This window comes from Chamaea fasciata, unplaced genomic scaffold, assembly GCF_029207755.1.
Source record: "Chamaea fasciata isolate MVZ Bird 193981 ecotype frontalis unplaced genomic scaffold, bChaFas1.0.hap1 SCAF_5, whole genome shotgun sequence".
In the NCBI taxonomy this organism is placed as follows: domain Eukaryota; kingdom Metazoa; phylum Chordata; class Aves; order Passeriformes; family Sylviidae; genus Chamaea; species Chamaea fasciata.
The window spans coordinates 70,141,321-70,168,937 of NW_027094090.1; positions in this window are offsets into that span (position 1 = coordinate 70,141,321).

Genomic DNA, 27,617 nt, shown 5'->3' on the forward strand with positions numbered 1-27,617 from the left:
TATATATATATTTAAGGTTTAAATGAAGGGTGTTGTTTCCTTACCTACAATCTAACTCTTTAAACAAGCAGTATGTTAACCTGAAACAATGAGAGAAGCTTCACAAAGAAACATAGGAAAAATAAAAGTTATCCTTTCCTTTTTAACTAACAAATACTGTCAAGATTATGCTTGGCATTAGTTGTATGCAATGTCTTACATTTCCAAAGCACACAAATGTTAGCATCAGCTTTTTTATTTTATTTTAGTAAGTGGAGAAATTAGCTGTATTTTAGAAGTTGATCTATGTTGTATGAGTAGCTTTCCTCTTCCATAATCAGGTAAGTTTACTTTACTACAAATGGAAACTAGTAGTTGTTCTTTAGCGCTTTCTGCAAGAATATTTAGTCATTACGGCCCCACAGATTAAGCTGTAACCCAGTAGCTAAAGGGGCACTTCTGGAACTTGCAAATAAGACAGTCAGTATTCTTGTCAGTTTTTGAGAAATTATTGAATTATTCTCATCTTAATAATTAAAGAAAGTACTCTGCATTTTTATGCAATTTTGTTTTTAAAAAGATTTCTTGAAGTCCTCTTTCCTCTCTTTCAATTACAAAAAGAAAATGGAAAACACATGAGGAAAGAATCAAGTGTCCCTAAAATTGAACAAAACTTCTCCCTTCATCCCTTGACCTTGAAAAAAGCATTTTTTTCACAGGAAATAATTTGATGTAAGAGACAATTTTCATTCCAAAAAGATGTCAAAAAGTGCCCACACAGTGATAAAGCAAAAAGCTTCTTAACTTCTCTGGTAGAACCAGCCCTGCTTTTTCGTAGATGTGAAGTAGCTGCAGAAAAATGGCATATTTGACTCATGCATATGCTACATGTAAGTGACTTTCTGATATTCAAGTGATTAATTTAAAAGTCTGTTTCAATAACTGGTATTGTTTCTAATCGTTAACTTTATTATTAGGATCCAATATGTTTAAGGCAGATATCTTTGATCATAGGTCCCAGTTACAGTGTTATGCTAGAGGCAGTGCTTGTCAAATGTTAGAAATGTAGGAGTTTTGCTAATGAGTATGTACTTATAAATTAATAAAACCTTAATAAATATTTAATGCAAATTGTAGGCTTGTTTGCCTGCATATTACTTGTGTAGATATCACTGATGTCTCATAATTTCAGTCATGGATCACTTCTAGAGGATCCCTCAAATCTAGAGAAAATTACTTTTTCCACTTCTAATGGGCTAGAAGAAGCTCATACTAAACTTTTGATTTTTAAGTAGTACTTCTGACATCTCAAATGAATTTTTAAAAAATTAATTAAGCCACTCTTGCACTCCCTGATAGAGGCTGGCATTACCTGCCCAGCTTTGAGGAACAACTGAAAACTAAGTTAGTTAAGGACAACTTTCTCAAAAAAAGAATGTTAATGTGTGTAGGGCTCCGAATAACCAACCTTGTCTCTTGGTACAGGTCAAAATGTCAGTATACCTTAAACTTGAGCTTTGTGATTTTGTGAGCCAAGAGCAGAAGACCAAAGTTCTTGTCATCAGGGCTGTTCTTCCAGCCATGAGATACAGACTCAGACTTCACTCTTGCCCTCTCTACAGCAGAAATTTAATCCAAGACTCTTTAGTCAAAGGGCTGATGTGATATCCAAATGGAAAACAATTTCTCATCCTGAAATCCACAATAAAGGGAACTGAGCCACCTCTGTACCATGTCAGTGGTGAATGCTGTAGAGAAGTGGGGAATGATGGCCAGATGTTTGCCTTGGGACTCGGGGGTTCTGTGGCACAGGGAAAATGCCCCTTTGTTTTCTGGAGCCTGCAAAATCGAATTTCTGTGCCTTTGTGGGCACTGTGGGAGGGAGCCAATCAGCCACTGGAGGAGTGGCATGGGCCAGGCTGCTGCTCTGGTGGATTTGACACCTCCTATTTCCCCCTGCCTGCTGCTGCAGAGTTGTAAGGAGCCCTTGAGCAGGTCTCCAAATTCTTATTTCATTTTCTTGTAATTTATGACCAGATTCTCCTCTGCAGGGCCTGCTGTACAAAACACTCCCACCATCCCAACAATAAGCCAGTCACAGGATGCAAATGCTGTTTTCTGGGCATGTTGCATCAGACATTATCAGGTTTGTGTCCATGCAGTCCTGTTACTGCATTTAAAACATCTGATCCTCAGGTATTGCCAGGGCTTCATCCTGTGTTTGCCTTGAAAGGCTTTTAAGTATGTCCAGGGGGAAAATTTTAAACACTAAAATTCAATTACAAACTCCGTAAAATTATTCAGAATTGCTACTGCTTGGTAACCAAAAGACAAAAAACCAAACCAAAACAAAAACAAACAAATGAAACAAAACAAAACAAAAAAACGCCACAGAGTTTCTGGACACAGAAAAAGACAGAATGAGCCTGCACTTTTAAATATAAGTAAGGGACTTGAGTGGCATAACTTCTATCACTCTCTATACCCTTTAATAGCTCTATCCTCCAGATAATCCTAAAATTGATTACATTGCCATTGAGATATTCCTGCAGGTCTTTGCTCTCACCCACTGCCATAGCTGAACAGAAAGCCAACAGAAATTCGAGAAAACTTTTGAGCGATTATATATATATATATATATATATATATATATACACATATATATATATTTAAATAACTATAATTATTTTTGCTTTTCTAGTAGGATAAGGTGGATGCAAATGTTACTGTGGGCAACTGGTTTGTGGGAAAAATAAAAGAATAAACCACAATGGAGAGGTATGGTGACTGTCCTCCAGGGATAACCATGCACTGACATGAAGACAATCAGACTTTGAGTATAAGGCACCCTTCTGGAAAAGACAAGTTGTGTGGTGTTTCTGCCTGCTGGAGACTAACTTGTCTCCTAATTTTGTATTGGTTTGAAGTTATCTAACACACATCAGAAAACACCTGTAGTAAAACAGATATTTAAAAGTTTCTAACACATTTTAAACTAAAATTGAAGGCACCACCTTATAACTGAAGGATTAAATCCTGCCCTAGCCATTAAAAATAGATTAAAAGCATGGGAGACTATTTTAAGCACAGTGTTGGCTGTACTAGACAATTTTAGTTAGTTCTGTGTCTCAGTCTTCTCAGGGATTAGGATAGTCCAGAAGGCTGCAGTCAGTATGCCAAAAAATGGTTTTGGCAGGGGGAATAAAATATTAAAAAAATTGTAGAAAGCCAATGTTTATAAATAAAATGGGAGAGTAAACCTGTACCTGAAATCTAGAAGTGTGAAAAAGATAAGCCTTGGAAACTGGTCACTGATGAAAAAAGAAGAAGAGACTGTCAAGGACAGCATCCAGTCCTGTTGTATGCAGTGGAAATTCTGCCACTTTCATCTTTTGGCCAGGATTTTTTCATATGGAATGGGCCTCCAGCTGGCACAGGCTGTTGCAGTTCCATAGTTTTCCATGGAATTACAACGTGTTTTTAACAACGTAGAATTGACTCAGTTTGAGGCTTTGCACCTTGTGCAGTCCCTCATGTCACTATGAGGAAGTTGGATCATTCAAACTTCACAGGACAAAGAAAAAGCATCAATCCCCTTGCTGCTATAATCAGTTTTATTTGCAATGGAAAAAAAATACTGAGCAAAGCTTCAAATGCCTGTTAGTCTTATTTTTTGCCCTTTTAATTTTGCTTGATTTCTTATGTATGAGATTAAAATCTCCTAATTTGAGGAGAATTTGCAGGTGACCTCTGATCCATGTTGTTGTAACAGCCTGGTCTGTGAGTAGACCCTCACAATATACACATTTAGGAAATAGATGTGGTCTCATTACCTTGGTCTTTACCCCATCCCAGAGAAGAGATGCAGATGTGTCCAAAGAGTTTGTACGGGCAGAAAAACTCACGGATACTGAGTTTAGATTTATCCTGCTGAGACAACAGCCAGAAGTAACTGAATTTTAATGAAATGGCTTCCAGAATATACAGCAGCTTGAAGAGAGAATTTTTTCAATTCAGATTTGTGAAGCCCCAAAGAACTATTACCATCCTTTTCTGGTGGTGCACCGCTGTTCTGAGGACTGATGGAATTTTATCACATCAGGCAGAATATGTGGAGGGCGTATTGTTATACCACAAACTGTCAGGGAAATTCCTGGTCACTTTTTCGCTTTCTAATAATATGTCTTGGCTCAGGCCTTCTCTCTGTGGAGTCATAAATATTTTCAGTTTTTCCAGGAAATGCAAAGAGGTAGGGCTTCTGCTGCTCTTGTTCTGTCTCATATGCAGAATTTTCTGTACGTCTTCTCTTGTTCTGACCTAGGAGCACCTCAGAGCCTGTGCCATACATTTGAATTTTGTCTTGACTTGGTTATTCTATTCATTTGTAGACAGTGTACTGTAATTATTCTTTGCCCCAGGGGTTTGTTTGTACAGAGTCACTGAAGCTGAATGGCCCTTCCTTAAGCATATTTTCTTTGCAGACATAATTCGCTCACTTAAATTATTAGTGTGTTTATGCTATTTATGTTTGATCTTGATTATAAAAAATTGCATATTGTGGCCCTGAGTTTTAGATAACGCCTGGCATCGATTGACCAGCTTAATTTAAAGGTAATTTTAGGCTGATCTGTTAAAGAGGTGTAAGAGGTGGTGTAGGTTGAAGTGCTCTAAATGAACACCTTTTTCCTGGGATTTACCAAACTAAGGTATGTGCAGAACTTGGGCAGTCTAAAGCTGTCTGGTTTACCTGTTGCCAACTGGTTGCTGCTCTCTGTTGTGCCCATGTTTGCACCATAAAAACACTTGGTGAGGAATGAGTGGGACAGAAGATCTGAAGGAAAACCTACTTTAATCAATTAGACACTGGGCAGCCTTAAAGGGCCTTGTAGTTCAAACTGTTTTGCAAATTTTGGTGTGACACTGTGGTTTCATGTGCAACAGCTTTGCTTTCTTCTGCTGCAGGGAGGCCTGGGTGCACAAGCCCTCTCCCCGTGCTGCCTCTGAGGCTCATGAGAGCTTGCTGCACTCCAAGAAACCTTTTTCTTTTGGCTGAGTTAGTTCTGTGTCTGATTAGTTATCGGGATTTTAAGAGAGACAGGACCACTGGGAGACGTCTTAAAACATGAATTATTGCTCTTCTACATTCTCACGGAGGGTGAGAACGCCTTCACCACATATGCCAGGAGTTTGTGGCCAGTGGTCACCAGTGGTCAGTGGCCACAAGACCACAGGTTACAGGGGTTTTTAAAGGTTTATTAGGCAATGATCTACTGCCAACATATTGTCTTAACTTTCACACCAATGGCTAATTAAACCATATCAGACATCCTGCTGCAATGGAGCTTTCTTATCCAATCACACAGTGACACACTTGCTACACCTTAAAACTTCTTATTACCTTTATGACTGCTTCTATATCTGAAATTTAAAACCTTACAACTTTCCACTACCTAGCTGAATATGTCTCTGCTTAAACTACAAACCTGTATTCTTACTCATGGTCTCTAAATTTGGAAGCCTTTTCCGAGGTCTCAAGTTGAACCCTGTATTCTCTGCTGTATTTGGGTCTACATGCACAAGAGAATTTTCTGTGCCTTGATTTCCCACAATTAGTGATTCACACTCCTTGAAGGGGTCGGACAACCCACTGAGGGGAGATGGAGAATATCTGGGAGTGGGTGAGAGGGATCAATAACACTTTTGGAACCTTATCCTCCAACGTTGGTAGCGGTGTGAGCTCCTAGATGAGCTCAATGTAGCTTCATCCCAAATTAGGGCTGGGCCAGGCCAGCAGCTGCTCACCTGGTCAAGACTGGTGGTGCTTTGCTGCTTCGGATTCTGGCACTGTGAAAGGATGTGCAGGAAGAGGAGGATCAGGCTCAGATCACTGAAGTCCAGCACAAGAGTTTAAATTAACCTCAATTAATTTAATTTTAATTTAACTCTACTGAGTTCTAGAAACAAATGTGAACCTGTCTCTTCTGTGCAGTGATGCTGCCTCTCCTAGCCTGCCCTCTTGGCAGGAATGGTGCAGCACAAAACAAGAGGAGCAAAAATGAGGATGAGTCTTGGCATGTGTGGATTCGTGCATCCTGGTACACATCTGATATCACAAAATGTTTGTGTGCAATCACACATGATTTTGAAGTTTCAATTTGAGTTTGGATCACATTCAAAATTCTCATTTTATTCCCATTTAAAATCCAACTTAATTAAAATGAACAGAGTATTCCCACAATGAGTATTGTTTTTAAACTGTGTGTCTCTTTCAGATTCCCAGTATAAACAATCCTGTAAATAGGTAATTAAAGCCATCTGCTTCTTGGTAGCCTAGTTACCTTTGCAGCATCATTTACATTTTTCTCCCCTTTTACTCAGGGAGTTAAATTGCCATAAATTCTTACTTTAGTGGATAAACTGCTACAAAATCACGCTTATGGCACACAATTTTTCGAGAAAAGACCTTCTATTGAATTTCTCTTTCAAATAAACTGTTCTTCACAGAAACAAAAAATTGTACTGTCAGATGATGGACATGTCATAAACTGTAATCCAGCACAAGATACTTTAAACTATTTGGTTACTGCCTGTGATCTTGTATTCCTTCTTTTTCTATGAAAATGGTGCTTTTTATCAAGTCATCAAAGGTAGGCACTGAAGTCTATGAACCTATTTTGAGTTAAAGATCTGGTTCTTGTTTTAGGCCAGTTTCACAGAGGAGTAAACTGAAAGTCAAATTTTAGAATAATTCTTGGAAGTGAATAAAAAACAGAGTTCTGCTTTGTGGTCACCTCTTTAAAGTGAGAGAAAAAGAACCTCTCTCGTAGCAGTCTTGATGATAATGTTATAACTGTAGAGTGAAGATTTAAATGCACTGAGGTAGCTGCAAAGGGCTAGATTGTAGTACCCAAGGTACTTGCTGGGACTCTCAACTTCTGATAGAGTTGCAAATTTTTTTTTCCCAGTATCAGAGGAGGAAAAATGTCTTCTGAGTATTTTCCAAGTCATTCCAAGCTCTTGGGAACTTCTGCAAATTATTTCTGTGAGAGGAGAAACACTCTTCACTTCTAGTTTCTCCCTCTTAAAAGCAGCAAGTTCACTGCTGATTACTCACACTTGGAAGTTCTGAATTGACGTTGTAAAACCTGGGGCAAAATATTGCAATATTCCACCTGACTGGTATGTTTTAAAAGCTGAATCTTCTTAAAAGGGAGCAGAAAGCCTCCTGCCATCCCAAAGGGCAAATGCCCAAACCTGGTATATAGTTCTCATTGCGTTGGTGGCACTTTCTGAAAGAACCTTTCACAACTTTCAAGCACAAAATGAAGGTATTTGAGCCCCTTAAAATTTTTTGGGCATCAAAGCAAGCAACACTGTTGCGAAATTTACTATTAGAAGGGTTTTCTCTGGATGTGGCAAAGAAAAAAACCAAACCAAAAAACCCACAAGAAAGTAGCCAGGTTCTGTCTGTGACCTTGGGTTTTCTTTAAAATTCAAGTTGAAGTTGACTGGTGGGGGGACCTGATTGTGCACAGATATAGTAAATAACTTACTGCCACTTTGAATTTATTCAGTAACTACTTAAGGTACCTAAAATAGCGTGTGAACATCTTTAGAAAAAGAACTTAGTACTTCTGGTTATAGTTATTTTCTGAGGATGGTGACATGACCAGGCAGGCTGGATATGTACAGTCGTAGTCCCAAGTTATTAAAACATCCTCTTAAATGAACAGAAATTGGAAAAGTAAGCCTAATTATGGGATTGCTTATTTAATAGAAATAACCTTTTAATGGGTTTATATAGTTTCATCATTGGGAGTTGGGACACATGTAGAATATTATTGCATAACTGAACCATTAATCCAGCATTGTGCAATAATAACCTTCATTTGTCTTTTTCAGTTATGACCAATTGAAATTTGAATTATATTTTGTTTGCTCTGCAGGTAATACAAAAGTGGCTTTTAGATTTGCATTTTAAGAGCTTGTTCATAATTTCTGGGTCTGGTGGTTCCACACACAGTTTTCTGTAAGAATATTATGTCTTGCAAGTACATGGCATTTGGTTTAAAGAAAACTGATTTCAGTTCCAGGGATTGTGGTTTAGCTTAGGAATAGGTGCAAAGGGAAAAACCCACCAGGCTCAAAAAATGAAAATACTTTTGACCTTGAACCATAACAGAGGGAGTGACTTGTAGAGGGTGGAGTGCCTCCCAGGAGAACAGGCACATTGTGCCTTTGCATGTGCTAGAATTGCTGCTGGGAAAGGGGTGAAAGAGAGAGGAAAACAGGGCCATAGTGAAGCTGGCTCTGAGGAGGAGCCTCCTCTGTGAAGGAATGCTGCTATGGACCATTAGCAGTCATTGAAGTACAGGCAAAGGAAAATAATCCTGGGTTATTTTTTCTCTTCCTGCGATTTTTGGATCCATACCCTAGGACTAAAATCTGCATTGAGAGATGAAATTTCTTCTTACTGTCAGTGCAGATAAAGTATTTGCACTGAGGGAGTCAAGGGTGCTCTCCCAATGAAAGCCACTCCTTCCCTCCAGTATCTGAAGGAGGCGTACAAGGAAGCCATAGAGGGATCCTTCATCAGAGACTGTAGTGACAGGACAAGGAATAATGGCTTCAAACTGAAAGAGGAAAAATTTAGGTTAGATATACAGAATGAATCCTTTAGTGTGAGAGTGGTGAGGCACTGGCACGAGTTGCCCTGAGAAGTTGTGGATGTCCCATCCCGGGAAGTGTCCAAGCCCATGTTGGATGGGGCTCTCAGTAACCTTGTCTAATGGAAGGTGTTCCTGCCCATGGCAAGGGGTTGTGACTGGATGATCTTTAAGGTCCCCTCCAACCCAAGCTGTTCTGCAATTCTATGATTTTTGCCAGAGAAGATGGAACTCTAAGAAAGAGCAGGTATTTTCAGTGGAGGACAGATGATGGACGTGTATTCCAGGAAATACCGTTCCTGATGAATAGAGAGGAATTCATGTGCATTCATACATACATTTATATAGTTTATTTTTTCTCAGGGTTGGTAGCAACTTCTTGTCATATTTGAAGCTGAGATACCACTGGAAATGCCACCAGGGGTTTGGTTACCTTGGGGATATTTGGAGAAGTGATGCCATTTTGTTTTTTGCCTTTTTTTCTTTAATATGTTCTCAGTATTCTTTACACATATATCTGTTGGCTCTGTAGCCTATTGAATTAGTGGCTAATTTCCCCAGTAATTTTCCATGGCCTTTCCCTAAGCAGAAAGACAAAACAAATTTCAGAATTCCAAGCCTCGGGAGGTACAAGGTCCCTATCCTATCTTGGTTCTTCCTGGCTACCAAGGTTAAGAACAACCCTTCAAGATACATTCTCATGATCAAACTGCAACTAATACCAAGGGAGAGACTCCAGAGAAGGGGCTTGACCTGGGGGGGAATTCCATCACCACTTGTCCTCCTAATTGATTTTTTTTTTGTCAGTTATACTGATTTGCTAAACATAAAAACTGTATTCACCCCGTGTGGGTGAGCTTTTGTGGACATCTTTCCATAACTGCCCCTGAAAGCCTTCAATACAGATCCACTTTTCTATTACCTCCCATAGCAAAATGATCTCGAGTTTCATTTCTACGCTGGAAGAGGCAAGAGAAGAAATGAGTTATTAAAGCCCTGTGAAGATGAAAGTTCCTTTATAAACCCTGGCTCTGTTTCCTCCCCAAGAACATTGCTGTGATGGCTATTCAGACCTTCAACTGCTATAAATTAGCAGAGCCACATGCTTTCCAGTGAAGCCACTTTTAATTTGCATCTGCAGAAAATCTGGCTTCCTTGATTCAATGATGCTACAAACTTCCTTTGTATGACTTCTATTTAAAGATTCTCCTGTTTTTATAGCCTAGCCAAAGAATTTGTTTTCTTAATGATATCCATAAAAATCCATGAGCCAAATTCTTTGTTACCTCACTGCAAATCACGGTCCTTGCATTGCTGTCAGTGAATTTTATCTGTTGTCCAGCTGTGTAGCTGAAAAGAATGTGATCCTGTTTGTCTGTAGAGTTTCCAGGGTGAGCTTCTGCAAATATTTTTGCTTTCTATCCAGTGAGCATTTCCACATCAGTTCAAGTAACCTTGGCTACAGTGGAGCTGTGCCTGTTTACACTCATTTGCACTAAATTTGTGCTAAGATTCTTGATATTGTTTTACTAACATAAATTATTAGGGGTTTTCTTTAACTAGAAATGGGATAAATTAAGATATTTTAAGTGGGAGCTCTGGCTTCCCTGAGGGAGTTGTGTGATTAAACTCACTGGTATAAATTGTATTGTCTTCTGGAGGTAAGAGAAAGAGACACTTTTTCCAAGCGTTCATATTCAACACAATTTTCCACCAAGGAGACTGTAGTGGTTTGCCAGAATTGTCACATGCCTTGATGTCTTTGAATTTCTTCCTTGGAAGCTGCTGAAATCCTTCATGCAACTGCTCCACTTGGGCATAATCCAGGAAGAGCTTTCTCCAGCTGCTTTGGTTTATTATGTATTGGCTCCCAGAATTTGAGATCACAAGTCGAGCGAAAAGGCTAAATGTAGATTCACACAGAACAGCCAGCTCTCTACCAGCCTGTGCTCCAGGAAGCCCCTCTGACCCGCTCTCAGTGCTAATGTTCCTCAAGTTACTCCCAAGACCCCTGGGATTTGGGCTGTTGATGATAACAGGCCAACAAATGTCATGCTGCATTTATGGGACAAAAGAAAACAAGCAGTAAAAAACCCCTTCTTTTCTTCTATATATGTTGTGTGGGGAGAGAAGCCTATTCCACATATCCTCCCTCACAAGCTAGAAATGAAGTGTTAAAGCTAAAATCTTGGCACTTAGGAAAACAGGAAGGAGAGAGGCTGAGGTCCAACACAGTGAGATATAAATCTTTGATACTCCAAGACTACCCTTGCTCTTGCTTTTGGTCATGTTTGTATGATTTAAATATTTTTCTCTTGTTCAAATTCAGGGCATTCAAGCTTATCAACGTGTTCTTATGGGAGATAAACTCCTTCCTTCAACTGGATAAAAAAACAGTGTCTTATTCCTAAGGCAGAACTGTCAGGTAAAGAAATATGATTGAGGTAAATGAGGTTTGTGTAGGTGAGAGTGGGCTCCCTGTTGCTGTAGCTGTGGTAGGGTGGCAAAATATTTCCAGCACCCTTAGTGGCGAAGTAGAAGGTGTTTACTGCCAGCTACAGCATCTTCCACCCTTCATGCTTCAGGTATTGCTATTCAGGTCTGTCTCAGCTTTGCAGCTGGGTATTGAGGTTAGTCTGGATATTCTCCCTCCCTCCCTTTCCTCTCTGTCCCTCACCCTTCCCCTTCTTTGCAGTGCTGGGTAAAAAACGAATAGCCGTGAGGATGGTGTTTGTTCTTCATTGCATCAGGAACCCAAGTCTGAGGCAGTGCAGAGAAATGGAAAGGTTCAGGTTTGGGTGGCAGTGTTTCCAGGAGGGAAACACACCAGGAAAGGCTCCACAAGCCCATGTGTTGGTGGCTTGCAGAGCCCATTCAGGCCCCATCACATCCATCTGCATTCTCACAGGATACTCAGCTGGGCAGGTGATGAACTGGGAACAAATCCTAATGACCTGCAGAGGTGGAGCAGCATGGAGATGCTAATTGCTTTCAGCTCCAGAAAGCTACAGAAAGGCACCAACCCTGCTATAACAATTCGTTGCCCACCAAAGAAGAAAACCTGGAGGCATGAGGAGGCCTCAGTGTCCCTCGTCCTCCCTGGCATCACAATGCAATGGACTTAACAGCTGGACACAAGCATTGCTTGGCCCAGCGGCTGAGTGGATTTCTTGGCACTACCCATGCTGGTGTTTCCATGTGTGAGAAATTGAAAACTGTTTTATTTCAGTTTTTCTAATTTAAAAAAAAAAAAAAATTAAATCTGTCCCTGCTGTGTTCTGATACGGTGCGGCAACAGCACTTCCTCCAAGATGAGGACATTCAGGAATGGAAGATGTCATGATTACATGGTTCCAGCTTAGTCCAGCTGAGTGTTTAGGCATTCCTTTTGCAGAAATGAGTAATCCCTATTAATTAAGAGGATTCTTAAGTGGTTTCCTGAAATGTCTTGCAGGATCAAATACACTTTCTTCCCAGAGCTCTGCTTTTTTTTTTTTTTTTCTATCATTTATGATTTAAGAACAGTGCTTGAAAAACAGCTGCTGTGAAGACTTAAAGATGTCTATAATTCACATGTTCTAAACTCAGCAATCCTAGGATACTTAGGCTCTTTTACAAAGCAGGGGGAGGAAGGGACATGTAAAAATCTTTAAGATGCTATTTTAAAAAAAAGGACTTCAAAGGAAGAAGGAAAGTTTTATCCTTTCATAGCTCAAGAAAAATATGCCAGAGTTATGCAGATAATCAAGCATCTTCTCCACACTTCAAGAGTGCAGAATGTGATTTGCCTCTTTCAGTTACATCTAAACACTTTATAACTTGAAAAGCTATAGTTGTGTTTTTAGATACATCTCAGGAAAGCTAAGGACAGCTAACCTTAATTAGTGTACACACATTTTATGTGAGCTGTTGTGCTCTTTAGTTATAATAAAATGGTTCTTTTCTGACTGTCTGCAGGAATATTTTGTGTGGGATTTGTCTTTGGCTTAGTCTGACTTTCTCACTATTGCAGAACCCACATATACATTCCATGATTATCATGTGTCCTGGTTTCCTGTATGTCACCTGCAGCAGCTTGGGAAGGACTGGGCAGGTCTGGCTCAGAAAAAGGGTGTATTGGAGGAGGAAGAGGGCGGTTGGGTGACTGTGGCCAGGGAAGAACAGTAGGGTTGAACAGTATTTTTTTTTAATCAAAAACAGAGAGCTGCAAACTATACTGTAATTCTAATCTTGACTGGTGAAGTCAATGGGAATTTTGTCTGGTTTGTTTGTTTTTTAAGGATTAGTTTTTTCCTCCTTTCTGTGTCCTTGTGAGGCAATATTTTCTTTGAGACAAATATATCAGCAGTTCCAAGTCTGAATATATAGCTCGTGCAATGGTAAATACTTTAAGTTTTCTCAATCTGCAGTCGTTAAGGTCTAGGTATTGGAAATTTGAACTTCTCTGCTGAAGGTGTTCTTCCTCATTCATTACACCTTGGATGGGCTGCATTTTTCTCTGCTTTACTGATGTGACCAAGAGCAGTAGTGGATATCTGAATATAACAGGTGAAAAAACACCAAAGCCATTTACTAGCTAAAGCACCTGCTACCTACCCTGTGAACTTGTCCCAGTGTGAGGAACACAGGCCAGGCATCCAGAAACAATGAAAAAAGACATCTTCTTCTACCTGAAATTGTTCCACCACTTTGGATTTTAGTATTTGCATAACATTTATCTGATTAAAAGATTTTACCTTTCGGTAAAATCTCACTGTGAATGTATGATTCTAATTTGCAGCATCAATATTTCTTTTTTGTTTCTGTCTGAAACAGTTTAGCTCCTCTTGTCACAGTTATTTTTCTCTGTTTACAGGGTTGAATTCTTGTCTTGTAACTAATATCTCTCAGGCCCATATGGTAATAAATATGTGCTAGCTCTCCTTTTTTTCCCTACTTTGCTTTATAAGATAAGGCCATCCCTGTCATCTTTTTGCAAGCTATGCTCAAAGCACACTCTGTGCTCAAGTGTGATTATTTTTTAAAAAAATTACATTTATTAGAAACAACACAATGTATAGAGGACAAGCACAGGTTCTGAACATGTGAATTGGTGTCTTTTTTCCTGTTTCTATGCTGATGGACTATTGCATCTTAGGCAGTTTTAGGGATTTTAGCATGACTTCACAGTTGGTAGAAAGGCTTCAGACTTCTGAACTGCTTAGGGTCCTATGAATACTGATTTATACATTTATTTATATAAACATTTCAGTGTGTAGAGACAGCATGCACCACTCGTAAAGTTTTACCTTCTCATGTAATTTAAAACCAATTTATGTTGTTATTTAAAACCAATGCACATTGGTACTGAACTTCATTGTTAGAGGATGAAAGCACTTTTTTTCTGTGCTCTTTCAAATTATTTTAAACCTAGATTATTTGAATTGGAGACCTGTTTTTTTTTTTTATTTACTCTATGCTTATTTACATAACCAGTACTCAGACCTTTTCCTGTACAGTTAAGCCCAGCCCATTGGGTGGTTAATTTTAGCTGTGAGCATTTTTTTACCTACTCACTTTTTGTTTGGTATGTTGCACCTTCAGACTTCAGCTAAAGGATTCCAATACAAAACAAGAGACACTTATAAGATTGGATGGCTAATATTTCTCTGCACAGAGAGTCTTGGGAGCAGGCATTTCGAGCCTGTTTTTCTACATTTTCAAATAACTGAGGATGCATCTCGGAACACTTCTGTGTCAGTTGTGCAAAGAGGACTCTAAATTACCAGGCTCAAAATCTCACTGGATACATCTCATTGGCGCTTTTTAGCTTTATTTGCTGAAGTTGGTCCATTTTTGCTTTCCCATCAAACACTGCTTTTCTTCCATGTGTTTGGCAGAATAGGTCTAAAACAGTTATAAGGCTGCTGTGAACTAAGTGAGGCTGTTGTTTCCAGTAAGGTATTTCAGTATTCCCTTGTCATTGTGCTTGCTGACAAGACGGTTTTGGGGTTGGAATTTCTCCCTACCCTTCGCATGACTGGTTGCCAGAAAATGAGCACCATATGCTGTATTTAGTTTAATAAAGTTTGCCGTGTGTTATCTATGTCATTATTCCTTCTGTAACGTATTTGTAATGTAAAATTGTATTAGGAAATCGGGAGAACCGGAGAGTCCATAAAGACAGCAGAGCTGCTGCTCAGAAGCAATGAGCAAAGAAAGCCCCATGGGGGAGGTTTGCAAGCCTTGGCTTTTTGCCCTTTCAGCTTTCTTTAGGTGACAATAGAGAACAGATCTTGTGCATTCTGACTACTTGGAGACCCAGGGAAAAAAAAATAAATTATCAAGCGATAGGACTACAGTAGATTAAAAAACTTGTTTTAGCTGGAACTAGGTGTAGTCAGTAGTGAGCTTTTTTCTCTTGGCCTGGCTCTAAAGTCAGAGTTCTGTACATAACATTTGCTTGTGTTATAGGTAAACCCCCCTTGTTTCGTGTTTGTCTTAATAAAGGATAATGTTCAGCTCCCTGGCTTGCAAAAATGTTATGCAAAACATTTCCTGTTTTCTAACTAGCTCTAGTTCTGAGCTTGGAGAAAGCTTTTGGCACTCCTCATCAGAGGAATTCAAACAGCTTCCCAGCATGCTTTTATGACCTGCTTAATACACAGGGACTTGGAAGCAAAAGTGGATGTAAACCAGGTTTTAGGGAACAGACTTTACGTAATTTTTTTTCTGCTTAGTTTGCCTGAATTTCAACAATTGATTTGCTTTCCAGAGTTTGTGGCTGCCTAAGTCTTGCATTAACTACTGTTGGTGGTAGCAAACTCTCCATTTGTTTTCAAGCAGTCCTTTTCAGGTATCCTAAGTCTGCTTTCAGAAAATTAGAGACATCCACCTCCAAGACTTTTCAAAAATGAGGCACTGAAGGAATTGGAGCTCTGCAATGTGTATGTATGTGATAGCTCGTAAGCTCTTTAGTTTGTTCTCTATCACAATAAAGCTATTTTGGTGCTAGAGTAATTCCAGTCCTGCTTGAACAAGAAGCACAGAAAATCTCAGTCTGATAAGGAACCAAGACTTGCAGTATTTCTGTGTTGATTTTTTTTGAAGAGGGCAGATGTTGGGAACGTGCCTTGTTAAGCTTTTAGATGCAAATTTAGGAACGAAGAAACCTTCATGCTTGGTCCTGCGCAGCAGGTCCATTCATCACCGGATTGTACCATGTCAGGGTAGGAATTCAGGAATTTCAGTGGAATTTGCAGAAACTCCCAAAGAGACAGTTGTTGGACACTCCTGCCCATTACAGACTACATTTCTTCTTGCTTGCTTGTGAGTGATGGATGCAGAAACCACAAGACTTTGCTTGCTCATTCTGGTTTTAACATCTGCGTCTCTGTAACACTCATGGCAATACACTCTGCAGAATAACAATGTATTTTCTTTTTTCTTGCTTTGCCACACCAACCCAAGCATGTGGTCCACCCCATGTAAGACTTGCTGATGTGACCCACTGAGATGCCTCCAGCTGTGGTGAACCAGAGACAAGTTGTGAGGCTACACACATCATTCACAAGGCCAGAGAAAATAAGCTATTAAAAGCTTTCCAGGATGAGTATGAGTCCCAGGCTGAAATTAGGATTTAGAAACAGCCAGATCATTCTAGACTGAAAATGAAGACGAAGGTATCATGAGCTACTGCAATGAATATAGAACAAGTTCTGCAGCTGTGCTCCAGCTGATCACAGGTTATTCCCTTTGTGCCACTTCTTGAATTTATAGCACAGCTGACCTATCAAACCCAAGTGACCAATTAGAACTGATGCATGTATCCTGAAAGCGGTTTTAAAACAAAGAAGCCTCCACAGTATTGTGGTGGGCCAGAAGAGATGAGTGTTTGTAGGTGAATAGGGGAAGACTGACAGTGAAGGTGCTGGTGCAGTGTAGTCCCTTCTAGCTCCCTCCTGTGTCATCAGTTCTGCCACTGCAGAGGTCCTGATCTTAATTTGTGTGTCAGTCAAAGGTTATAAACAGCTCAAAAGGGGCCTGGCATATTCCACTTGACCCATTGCTGTTGAATAGCTTTGATTTGTAGGGATGACTCCTGCAGAGGCCCTCTGTCCTCCAGCAGCTGTGGTCCCCTGCGTGGCACGTGCTGTGCGACAGTTCTGTGCCTTGTGGTGGCTAAAACAGGGACATGTGGGGAATGCCTTCCACCACATCTGCTAAATCAATTGCTAAACTATGCTGTGACAGCCCTTCTCAGACTGATGTGCACACTGAGGACACAGTGTTGTGACTTTTGTGGCAAGTTATTGCCATTCAGTCCCATTTTAATCTATATTATCTTCGTTTATGATTTTAGTTGTACATTATTAGGGCTGGGACTCTGATAAAACTGCAAGCACCCATATCAGCCTGTACTTTCACTCAAAATGCCCGGCAAAGGCAGGCAACTGTCACAAGCTTTCTGAACACGAATGATTCTCCCTTCACCCTGCCAAACTGGTGGCAGAGGTTCTCATGGACATCCAGGGAGTGACCTGGTGACTTGAGCATCAGGCTAAATACAGCTTTTACAGCTGATGCTTACGTGACCAACATGATGAATTACAAAGAGTCAATGAAGTGAGCAGAGAGAACAAAAGTTCTTATGGCTGGTATGGGCTTAAGTTTTGAGCCAATTGCAAAAATAATTCATGAAAACGTGGCAAAGAGGGGTTGTCATTCTTGGGGATAATTTTCAGCACTGTGTGAGCAGCTGTAAACAGATCTTGGAAGTTAGAGCAGATAGATGCTCTTTAAGAGCAATATAACCATGAGCGATACACTAGAAATCTCAATCCATGTCAGAAATTATAATCCATACCTTCGCCAGGTAAGGAATCTCTGGGACCTCCATGACTATTTTTAAAATGCTGTATGAGAAAAATCATAAATCAGCTGTGTTGCTGTAAAAACACTGCATTACAAGTGATGAGATCCTTTAAAATACAGAGCATGGAGTTTTCTTTCTTGCCCTTTGACCCTGAAACATCAGTATTCATAGTGGATTTAGTGTCTTCCCATTGTAAAATCTTGTAGTGGAGTGGGAGGGGGGATTTTTTTTTTTTCCTTCCAGAAGCTCCCCTATTCCATCCCAAAAATCTTTGCATTGTTGAATGCTAAAAGACCTGGGGTTTACAATGAACATCCCTGGGTAAGATTTGTTATAAAATTGCAGGAGCAGGCAATATTTCAATGTCCTCTGAGATTACAATATTAAAAGCTCTTGTGTAGATTCCTGCTAAGAATATTGGGCTATGCCTCTATACTGGAACATGTGTTATGTTTTCATCTTTGATGGTGTATTTTTGGTTATTAAAATGTTGACATTTTTACAGGTCATTGTAAGTCTACTGTAAAAACGTTGTGCTGGAATTTAAACGTAAATTTGGGGACTGGCAGTCAAGTGGCTGTCAGGCAGCTGCCCCATTTCAGGCCCCTTGGAAACCCCACTCTTTTGCTTTTTATTTTTCATACAACTCCCTACATATGGGTAAGATTTACTTAATTTCAACTTTCTAGCATCCAGTTGAAGGAGTGATCTGGATTCTCTCTGTAGTTAATGGAAAGAGATAAGCCCAGTGCCTTATCTCAGAAAGGTGAGATAAATCTGCTTTTGGAGATGTGTATCAATTCCTATTGACAACAGAGGAATCCTGGAGAGGTAGTTCAGACTAGATGCCTATCTTTAGGTGGCTGAAGTTAGCTAGGATGTTTACTCCTTATCCTGGGTGGTTTCGAATCAGACTTTCTAGTTATGGACTGATAGCAAGGGAAGCAGTTCCTCTAACATAATACCTTATCATGTCAGTGAAGCTTCAGGTATTTCTAAAAGTGGGCTGGTAGGCCAAGAACAGCAGCTCACAAGAGGAGTGGGAAGATGTTCCCATGACTGTGGCACCGGTTTATGGAAATGTCTGTTCTCTTCCACCATGTAATTCCAGGCTGACCTGGGGCTCATCTCCCTGTCACCCACATCATTGCCTGGCAATCAAAATTTTCCCTGTCTGGAAGGAGTTTTTGAGGAGTTAAGAGCGAGTTGATAAAACTGGGAACAGCACAAGTTAGTGGAGAAGCAGAAGTAGGAGTGCAGTGAGTGGGCAGAGCTGCCTGTCGCTAACCCAGACTTTCCGATGCTTTTTAATTGCAGGAATCACATCCTTACAGGAATGAGAACCCCCCCAGCCCATTTATAGCACACCCCTCTGGCAGCTAGAGGTTGCTTCCAGGGAAAAGAAGGAAAGATAACTTTGAAGATACCCGTGATGGGAGGCAGCTGCTGTTGACAGCAGGTTGCAAGTGGCACTTTGCATCAGATCTCCTTGGGCACCTGGGCACGGCCACCCTTGGATCTCACTCCGCAATGCCCCCCTGATCCGGTGCCCAGCTATGCTGTGCATGCCATGGGTGAGCCTGGTAGTCTGAGAATTGCTGCACAAACCACTCTTCTTCTCAGTGGAGACATAAACACCGACTTTTCTTCTTAAGGATGTAGTAAGATCAGAATACATAGGAAAATAAGTGTGTGGGTATGTAAAGACTGCTCCTCTATGCGCATCTGTTGCCGTTCACTCTTATGGCTGGGAAATTATGATCCCTATATCCCACGACATTATGCAGCGGAAAGAACACTTGTGCACATTGTCTTTTCATGTATTCTTTTTGTCATCAGGACCTCTGTAAGCCAACGAAGCTCCTGGAAACAGATACAGTTTCTTTAAAACTTCCTTGTATCATTTTGTGGTCACAGGAAATAGACAGAAAAATAATTGAAAAACAGGAGTTTATAAAAAGATTGTTCCTTCATTTTTATTAATATGAAAGCGAGAGTAACTGCCTTGCAGGATATGGAAACAACAGAGCCCTTCCTGCAGTATCCAATAATGCTTTTTTACTCCTCTGTACATAATTTTAGTGGACCCTGAAAGGAGAAATTTAAGAAGTGTGGTTTTTGTGGAGGCATCTGAAAAAGGTAAAAGAATACTTTAAAATGTAAGAGTTTAGGAAGGCTAGAACTTAAAATGTTTATTTCCCAAACCAGTAAAACATGAAAGCCCATCTTCACACTAAATAAATCTCTATTATAAAGATACCAGAAGCGTGCATTAGGAAATCAGTAAATTTATTAGTAACTGTAACACCAGACCAATAAATATCTAACACGACTGGCAAAAGGAGAATATAAAAATGTTTTCTTCTGTTCTAAATTTCCAGATTACATTAGTAATAGCAGACTTGCCAAGATCACTTTTTTTTGTTATTACAAAACCTTATTGATATTGATGTCTGCACAATATGATTCATTTCTTTCTTTTACACACTTTCTGTGCTATGAGGAGATAACACAACATTTATAGGAAAGCTGAAACCAGTAGCAATGGGTAAAAATACCACAAGATGTCACTGCTAACCTGGCAAAACGGCTGCTGCCGCCAAGCCACTAGACAGCATGCTATTAATTTATAATAAAAGGTATCTGACAGCTTTATTCTGATGAATTATGGGAATCCAAAGCACAATTCCAAGTCTTTGGTTTATAAATTGTCATTGATTTTAATGTTCTTTGTAAAGTTGTGGCACGCAACAAATTTTCCTGCCAAAAGCTGTTAAATAAATAGTCATCCTCTGCTCCGAATAGTACATTGAACTTGTTAAAGTGATGAGCAGAATGAATTGATGGTTGTCCATAAACCATTTATGACAGAACGCACAGCAGCAATTCAAACAATTATTGAATGCATTTATTAGAGTTGGGGGGTTTTTTTCTTTTTAAATGCTCCACTGAACAGAGAGGAATGGGCACAGGTAATACAGGAGCAATTTGACACTGTTCTTTGCCTGATGCCGCCTCTTGAATGGGGCTGCCACAGGATTTCTGAGCAGCACATTTGCCTCCCCCTGAAATTTTTTGATTTCCCAGCATAGGAGATCTGGCACCATGAAAATATATTTCCCACCCTCTGCAAGTAGACAGTTATTATAAAGAAAAGCTTGTTTTCCTTTCTAAAAATTAATTACTAACTCTTGTGTTTCCTTGAAAAACTTACAAAATGGTCATAATAGTTGCAATTAATTTTGAACTCAAATTTATATATTTTTGATAGCATTATCTGTAGAGACAAAGCTGTGGAAATTTTACTTTTTCTCATGTAGTGTCCTTTGTTAAACCTGACAACCACATGTAATTATCTTTGAGAGGGAAAATAACCCAAACCAACAAATTGCAAACAAACGCATTTCCAAACCTTTGCCCTTTCTCTAGATCTGAAGTGAGATCAAATCCCTTGAGCAATTTAAACAGGCAGAAAAGTGTTGAAGAAGTTTGGACATGGAAGGACTGAAAGGTTTAAAAACAAAAATCAGGTTGCTTATATGATACTGTTAACCAAAAATAGGAAGTGGAGGTGCTAGAAATCTTACAAGTAAGCTTGGTAAAGTTTGCAGCACCATTTTGTAGAGGCAGGGACAGATCCACAGAATATATAAATTGATTTAGCTCAAAGTTTCGGGGGAAAAAAGTGGCTTTACAGCAGCTGAACACAGGGAGCTGAGTATGTGTTGTCAGTTCACTGAAGCTGCATGTATGCACAACTGCTATGCTTGATTAAAGAAATTATACCCTTAAACTTTGGTATTTACAAATCCCTGTTTTCTAAAATCTTGGCAAGATTTCAGTTCATATGTGTAAAATCAGAAGAAGCGAAGTTCTTGCCCGATACTTTTGCTTTTTGCGAAAAGCATAACCGAACAAGGAATTTTCTGGGTTCTATTTATTTGTGGAACTGTCATTTCCAGATATGGTACATTAGCTTTAAATTTGAAAGTATTTTGTCCAAGGGGCTGCCATAATGTGAGTAATTTAACTCTTTTTAGAAAAAAAAGTATAATGAAAAGTTGGGAACAGAAATAAAGAAACAATTAGAAAGTTTTTGTAAAGCTGGCTCCTACCGACAGCTTGTCTGGAAACATTATGGTCTGACATATAAACACTGTGTTTACTAACATTTCAAAATGCAGCCTATAATCTGTGTACACTTGTTATTTTATTAATGCTTTTTATTGCAAGTTACAGGCAAACACAAATGTTGGAATACAGCGTGACTTGTAGGTATGGCCAGATGTTGATACACTTAAAAAGCTTTTAGCTGTATGGATTCAAAGTGTATTTAGATTTTAGTTCTGCAAAGCTACAGCAGTGAGGGGGAAAGATTTGTCAGGGTACATTTATGTACTTTTTTAGTGTATGGGAGGTTTTGGTAAGTGTGTATTAAAACTGAAAGTTGATGAGGGTTTTGTAAAAATGATGCTTGCCTTTTCCTGGTGAGAATCCCGCTTCTAGCCCACGGCAGATACCTCTGGGCACTGGAAGGTTCTGCAGTGCCAGGGAAAAGGAGATACTTTGCTGTTTTGGGGAAAGGGGGGAGGTTTGCCCTAACACCGAGTGCTTTGCAAGTAATTCCTCTCCACCCGGGTTTGCAGCTGAGGGTAGGATTGTGCAAACCCTCTAAAAATCCCTGTAAGAAAATACAGCTGATTCTCCCCGTTTAACATCTGAAAACTAAACAAACAGAACCTTCAAATCCTCAGACATCTCACCGACATTAGCAAAACAAACAAACCCCACAAAGCAGAGAGGTTGAGTGAGACATGATTTCTAGAATCCGTGTCTCTGAGGAGTACTTGGAAGTATTAGATCTCATTTCAGTGTGCAGCTTTTGAAAGAAACAGCCAGGGCGTAATCGGCTGCTGGTGTAAATCGTTCTTGTTTCTTGCAGACTAGTGGAGCTGGGATAATTTACTCCAGCCGAAGCTCTGGTTCCCTCGAATGTAGTCAGATTTGTCTGTAAGTCTTTTAAGCTCAGGGAAAAAAAAAAAAAAGAGAGATAGAAATCTTTCTGTACATGTTTTCCCCTTGCGTTTGGAAAAAGAAAAGAGAAAAGGGAAAGAAAAAAATATGAAAGGATCCCCTAGCCTCCCCAAAAGCTCTGAAAAAAACGTTTCACACAATTTTTATGGGACCTCTGTGGACCTTGAATTTTTAAGTAATCTTTTTTGATGATTTTAGACAGACCATTAAGCTGAGGATAAAAGTCCCTCTGTTCAATATCTGGATACATTAAGCATTAGGCTTAAAATTTACAGCTTTCATTTTGACAAGAAAAATGGCATGTTTGGTCTCAAGTGCTACCTTGAACTGTTTTTCAACATTAAGACAGGTTGTCAGTCTGAGGGGAGGAGGTCTGGGCACCAGTGGCAGCTGCTGCTGCTCTTGCTGTGTGCACATGCAGGGATAGCGAGCTGCAGCATTGCTGCCTGTCAAGAGCTGCAACTTGAGAATGCTTTGGCTTTTTTAAAGTAAAAGGAAAATTATGCTGATCCAGGGGAAGGCAGAGAGCAAATGGGGTGTAATTTCTGACTGTAAAATAAGTGGTTCATCCAAATATTTGAAAGAATCAAAACCAGAGGAAGATGGAAAATCGAGAATCATATTTCCAAGAAGGCTTTAGGGATTAGAGTATTGAAGAATTTGACTTCCAGCTTCCCTGGTGCTAGTATTCCAGAATGAATTGCTTTTCTCAACATCTGAGCATATTTTACCGTGCAGTAACCACTTTCAATTTTATCCTATGTCTGAAAGAGAGATAGAAAAGCAGATATATTTGTTGGCAGTGTCCTCAGCTGGGAAGATACAGCAAGATGTCATTAGGAATCTGATAGGGAGACTTTAACTATGTTAATTCAAGGCACAACCAGTGTACAGCTGGTCCTAATAGTATTTTGAATGGGGAGTAAAACAGCCCAGGCCATTCAGTAGTGGAGGATCACATTTACTGTCTGTAGGCATTTCTTCTTTTGAGATTTGCCAAGGTTAGCAGTTCCTTTTGGATTGGTGGATTATTAGGACCTTAAATAATTTTATTAATTAGATTGAAGGGGCAGGGGGGGGCAGTGACCACTCCATGTGGGATCACGTACTTGTCTCTGGAAAGGTGTAGAACTGTCTCAGTTAAGGAGAGTGCCCATCTCACTTCCAGGTTGGCAAACCAGGTTTGCTGGACAACATCACAGTACAATGACCTTGTGTTTTAGTGAGGAAAGTTTGAAGAAAGTTTGTGAAAGTTTGCTTAATTGGTAGCGTGTGAAGAGACAACTCCAGGAAGAGATTAGCCTTTTGTTGCTTGGCTGAAGTCAGTGAGTTTAAGAGAACAAAAATTAATCCATTAACTGACCATCTTCCAAATTAAAGTAGAGCTGGAAAATAAAGCAACTGTAGAAAAATGCCTCTGGGATTTTCCCATGAGAGCAGTTAGTAAGTGCTGCCAGCATATATGTCCTGGTAATGGTCACAAATCTTAGGGCAAAAAAGCTTTGATAAGCAGTGAAAGAAAGATCTGAAGCACCTTTAAAACGGCATCCTCTCTAGCTGCAGGAGGCAACACATGATCAGGCCATGCAAAAACAAGAGGCATATGACTGGTTTGCTGGAATTAGTCTGTATTTATTGTCCCTGTTATTACTAACTTCAAGCATCTCATGATTTATCTGATACTTGAAAAGAAGGACAGCAAACAAAAGGAGTTGTTGTTTGTTTATTTGTTTCTCATTTTTTTTTCTTTGGAAGCAGTAAAATATTAACTCAGTGCAAGTACACTAGGCTGTTGTCTTCACACAGTCAAGAGAGAGATGACCTACCACCACAAATACCACTCACATGTTTTTCAGAGACATTAAATAGGAAAATATCATCTCTCAAGTCACAAGAGAGCTGAGAAAGTGAGCTGTAACAGGGTCAATTAAACAGGCTTAATTACGGTGGATGTTGTGAGTTCTTGCCACCCTTTGGGTTAAGACTTGCAGCCTGAGCCAGGATCACACATTGGGTCAGAAGTACTTAGAAATACTTAGAAATACTTCCATGCAAAAACTGCAATTTGATGATCAATAATTCAAAGTGAAGAACACTCTTACTGTCTCTTTCATTTCTAAAACATGACTGAAAATACCTAAATGTTTAAAGTCAGTGGTCTTGATGAGCTGCTGCTTGGGATGGATGAAGTACTCTCAGAGCTGTCACTGTCTTATTTCTGAGACACAAAAGTCTCAGGAAAAGGAACTGGGGTATTTTGGCTCTGTTGTCTTTCCTTTAAAAATTGTGGGAGAAGCAACCAATAAAATTCTTTGTAAGCGCAGGGAAGTCAACTGGATGAATAGCCACCAAATGGATTTGTCAAGAGAAAAATCATGTCAAACCAGTCTGACTTCCTTTTGTGAGAGGCTATCATATCCTGTGGATAAAGGAAAAGCAGCAGATGACACATTTTCAATTTTTTTAGGCTTTTGCCAGTGTCTTGTGACATTTTGATAAGTAATCTAATATTGGTGAAATTACTGTAGATGGGGCTCAAAATCACTTAGGAAACTGAATGTAGAGAATTATCAGGGGTTTGCTGTCAAAATAAAAGTGTGGATTTAAGGTGTTCTGCAGGAATCTGTCCTGGCTTCAGAGCTATTCAGTATTTCAGTTGCAATTTGGGTGACAAAAGAGAGCACACATATTGAATTCCCATGTGACACGGTGCTAGGAGAGAGTGAGGGCACATAGAAGACCTAGATTAGAGTAAAAAGTACCCCTCATTAAAATAGATTCAGAGTTTAGAAGACATTAAATGCAATTTGATAGGAAGAGTTCCGAGTGTCACACTCAGGCTCATATGACCAGAAGTTCAAGTTGAGGGGGGAAAGCCTTCGATAGAAGCTCTGAGGAGCAGGACCTGAAAGAGACAGTAGAGCATAAGCCAAGTGTAAGTCAACAAGGTCATGCTCTTGTGAAAAAGGCAAATATCATTTTGGGAAGGATCAACAGCAGCATAACCTGCATGACCCCTGAAATTTTTCTGCTTTTTTTTAGCATCTGTAAAACCTCAGCTTTAAGGCTATATCTGCTTTTGTCTAGTGCAGTTCAATAAAGATGTGGACTGGCTGGAGAAAAGACAGAGGAGAACAGTGATAGTGATCAGAGGTGCAGGAAATGTGACCTATGAAGGGAAAGTAAATTAATTTCCTTCTAAGATAAAAAAAGCAAGGACTGGGGAGTATGTGACAACGATATGCAGCTACACAAAAGCAAAGGGGCAATGCAGGAGAGGTTGTGGGAGCTCCATCACTGGGTCTCTTACAGAAAACATAAACATCAGGAATGATACAGGAAGAGCATGAGAAACCAGCGTTTTCCTTGGCAGGTACTGGGGACCACCACATTAGGTGGAAGCTTCACAGAGATAGGATCTCAGCCTTTTTTTTTGAATGTTAATTTTTTGAAAACTTTTGGATTGACTCATTTGAGGCTGGGTGTCCTAGCTCACACAGGTAAAGCAACAGTCATCACTGTGTAACATTGATAAATCAAGGGAGCATTGATTTAAGATATGCATGTGCGGGGAATAACAATAATATTTTCTTTCCATAAAGAAATCTTTGAGTCTGACAGATCTGTAGCTAAAAGTTCAGTTTGGAAGTTTGACTTTTATATATAATATAAATATTGTAGAGTGGAAAATGTTGTTGAGGAGTGTTGATATTATTTACTCTGCAATACTGATCACAGGTCTGACTTATGCTTTAGCTATGAGCCAAGACAGAAAAATGAGGATCCCAAACCTAAAGAGGGTAATATTTAAAAAAACCCTTCTAAACTCTGTTTTCAGAAGTGATCCGAGCACTTAAGAATCCACACTCCACTGAATTTCAACTCACTTTGAAAGCCTGATGGAGATGGGTTATCATCTTTGGATGGATTGCAAGCAGTGGGAATAGCTCCTGCAGTCACTTTCACTGCAAGTGTTGTCTGAATGTTTGTATTTGCCATCCAATTCCAAACTCATGTTTGAGGAGAATAAAACCAGGGAGAGTGTTGGACAGCAGATGAGCCTAACTGAGGGCCCTAAATCACCAAAATCAGTGATGTAAAGCAAAAAGTATGAGTGATCAATATTGTCCATCTGCCTGTGTTTTGCTGTTTGACAGTTTCACTCCAGTCACTGTAAGACAAGTGGTCCTGGCAGAGAAATGCAATGGGAGACACTGGAAGAGACTTTCAGCTCCTCAAGGGTATTTCACAGGACGGGTGAGCCTGGAGAGAAAGCTAAGAAAAAAGTAGCAGAAGAGGTAAACTCTAAAAAAAATGTGAGGTAGGCAGGATGTTAAAATGCTAAGAGCTGAAGGATCGGGATTTTTTAACCGTGAATCTCCATCACAATATCTCTCCACACTGAAAAGGGTAGGAGAAGGGGAAGTAGTTCTAAGTGTGAATCAACATAGAAAGCAACATCAGAAACACAGTGACAGACAGGAAGAAAGTGGGAAGATGAGATTTTACCTAGGATGGATTGTACTGAGAAGGAACAAAAATTCCAGCAAATTAAAAAGCAGGAACAAGGAATTTGGAAAAAAGAAGGGGTGTTTTTGGGGAAGTCAGGTGGAGAGGAACTCGGGGCTGAAAAATTTGTATTAGAAGCATTTAAGTCAAAATGATTGACACATAATTCAGTGAAATGATAAATTCTTATCTACCTTCACTGGGATTTAAATATGACTTTGCATGTTTGTAAGTGCCCTTCCTGCATAATATCACTCTTGTCTCTTCATTTGATGAACTGAACTGCTGTGAGTTTTCTACAATTTGACCAACACCAAATTACTGAAGCCAGAAGATAAATATCTGTCTCACTTTACAAACATGCCAGCTTGTCAGACTCTTATTACAGCAACCAGCACGAAACCCTGCTGCTTTTTAGGAGATGTGTTTGCAGTATGGATCTGCAGCAACTGTGGACATGACAGCAGAAGCAACAGCACATCCTTCTGTAACTTGTGTTTGAGTGGAGACTGAGCAGAGCGTTTGCTTTACTTCATGGCTTTACTTCATTTTCCTGATTTTATTGAGTACAACCT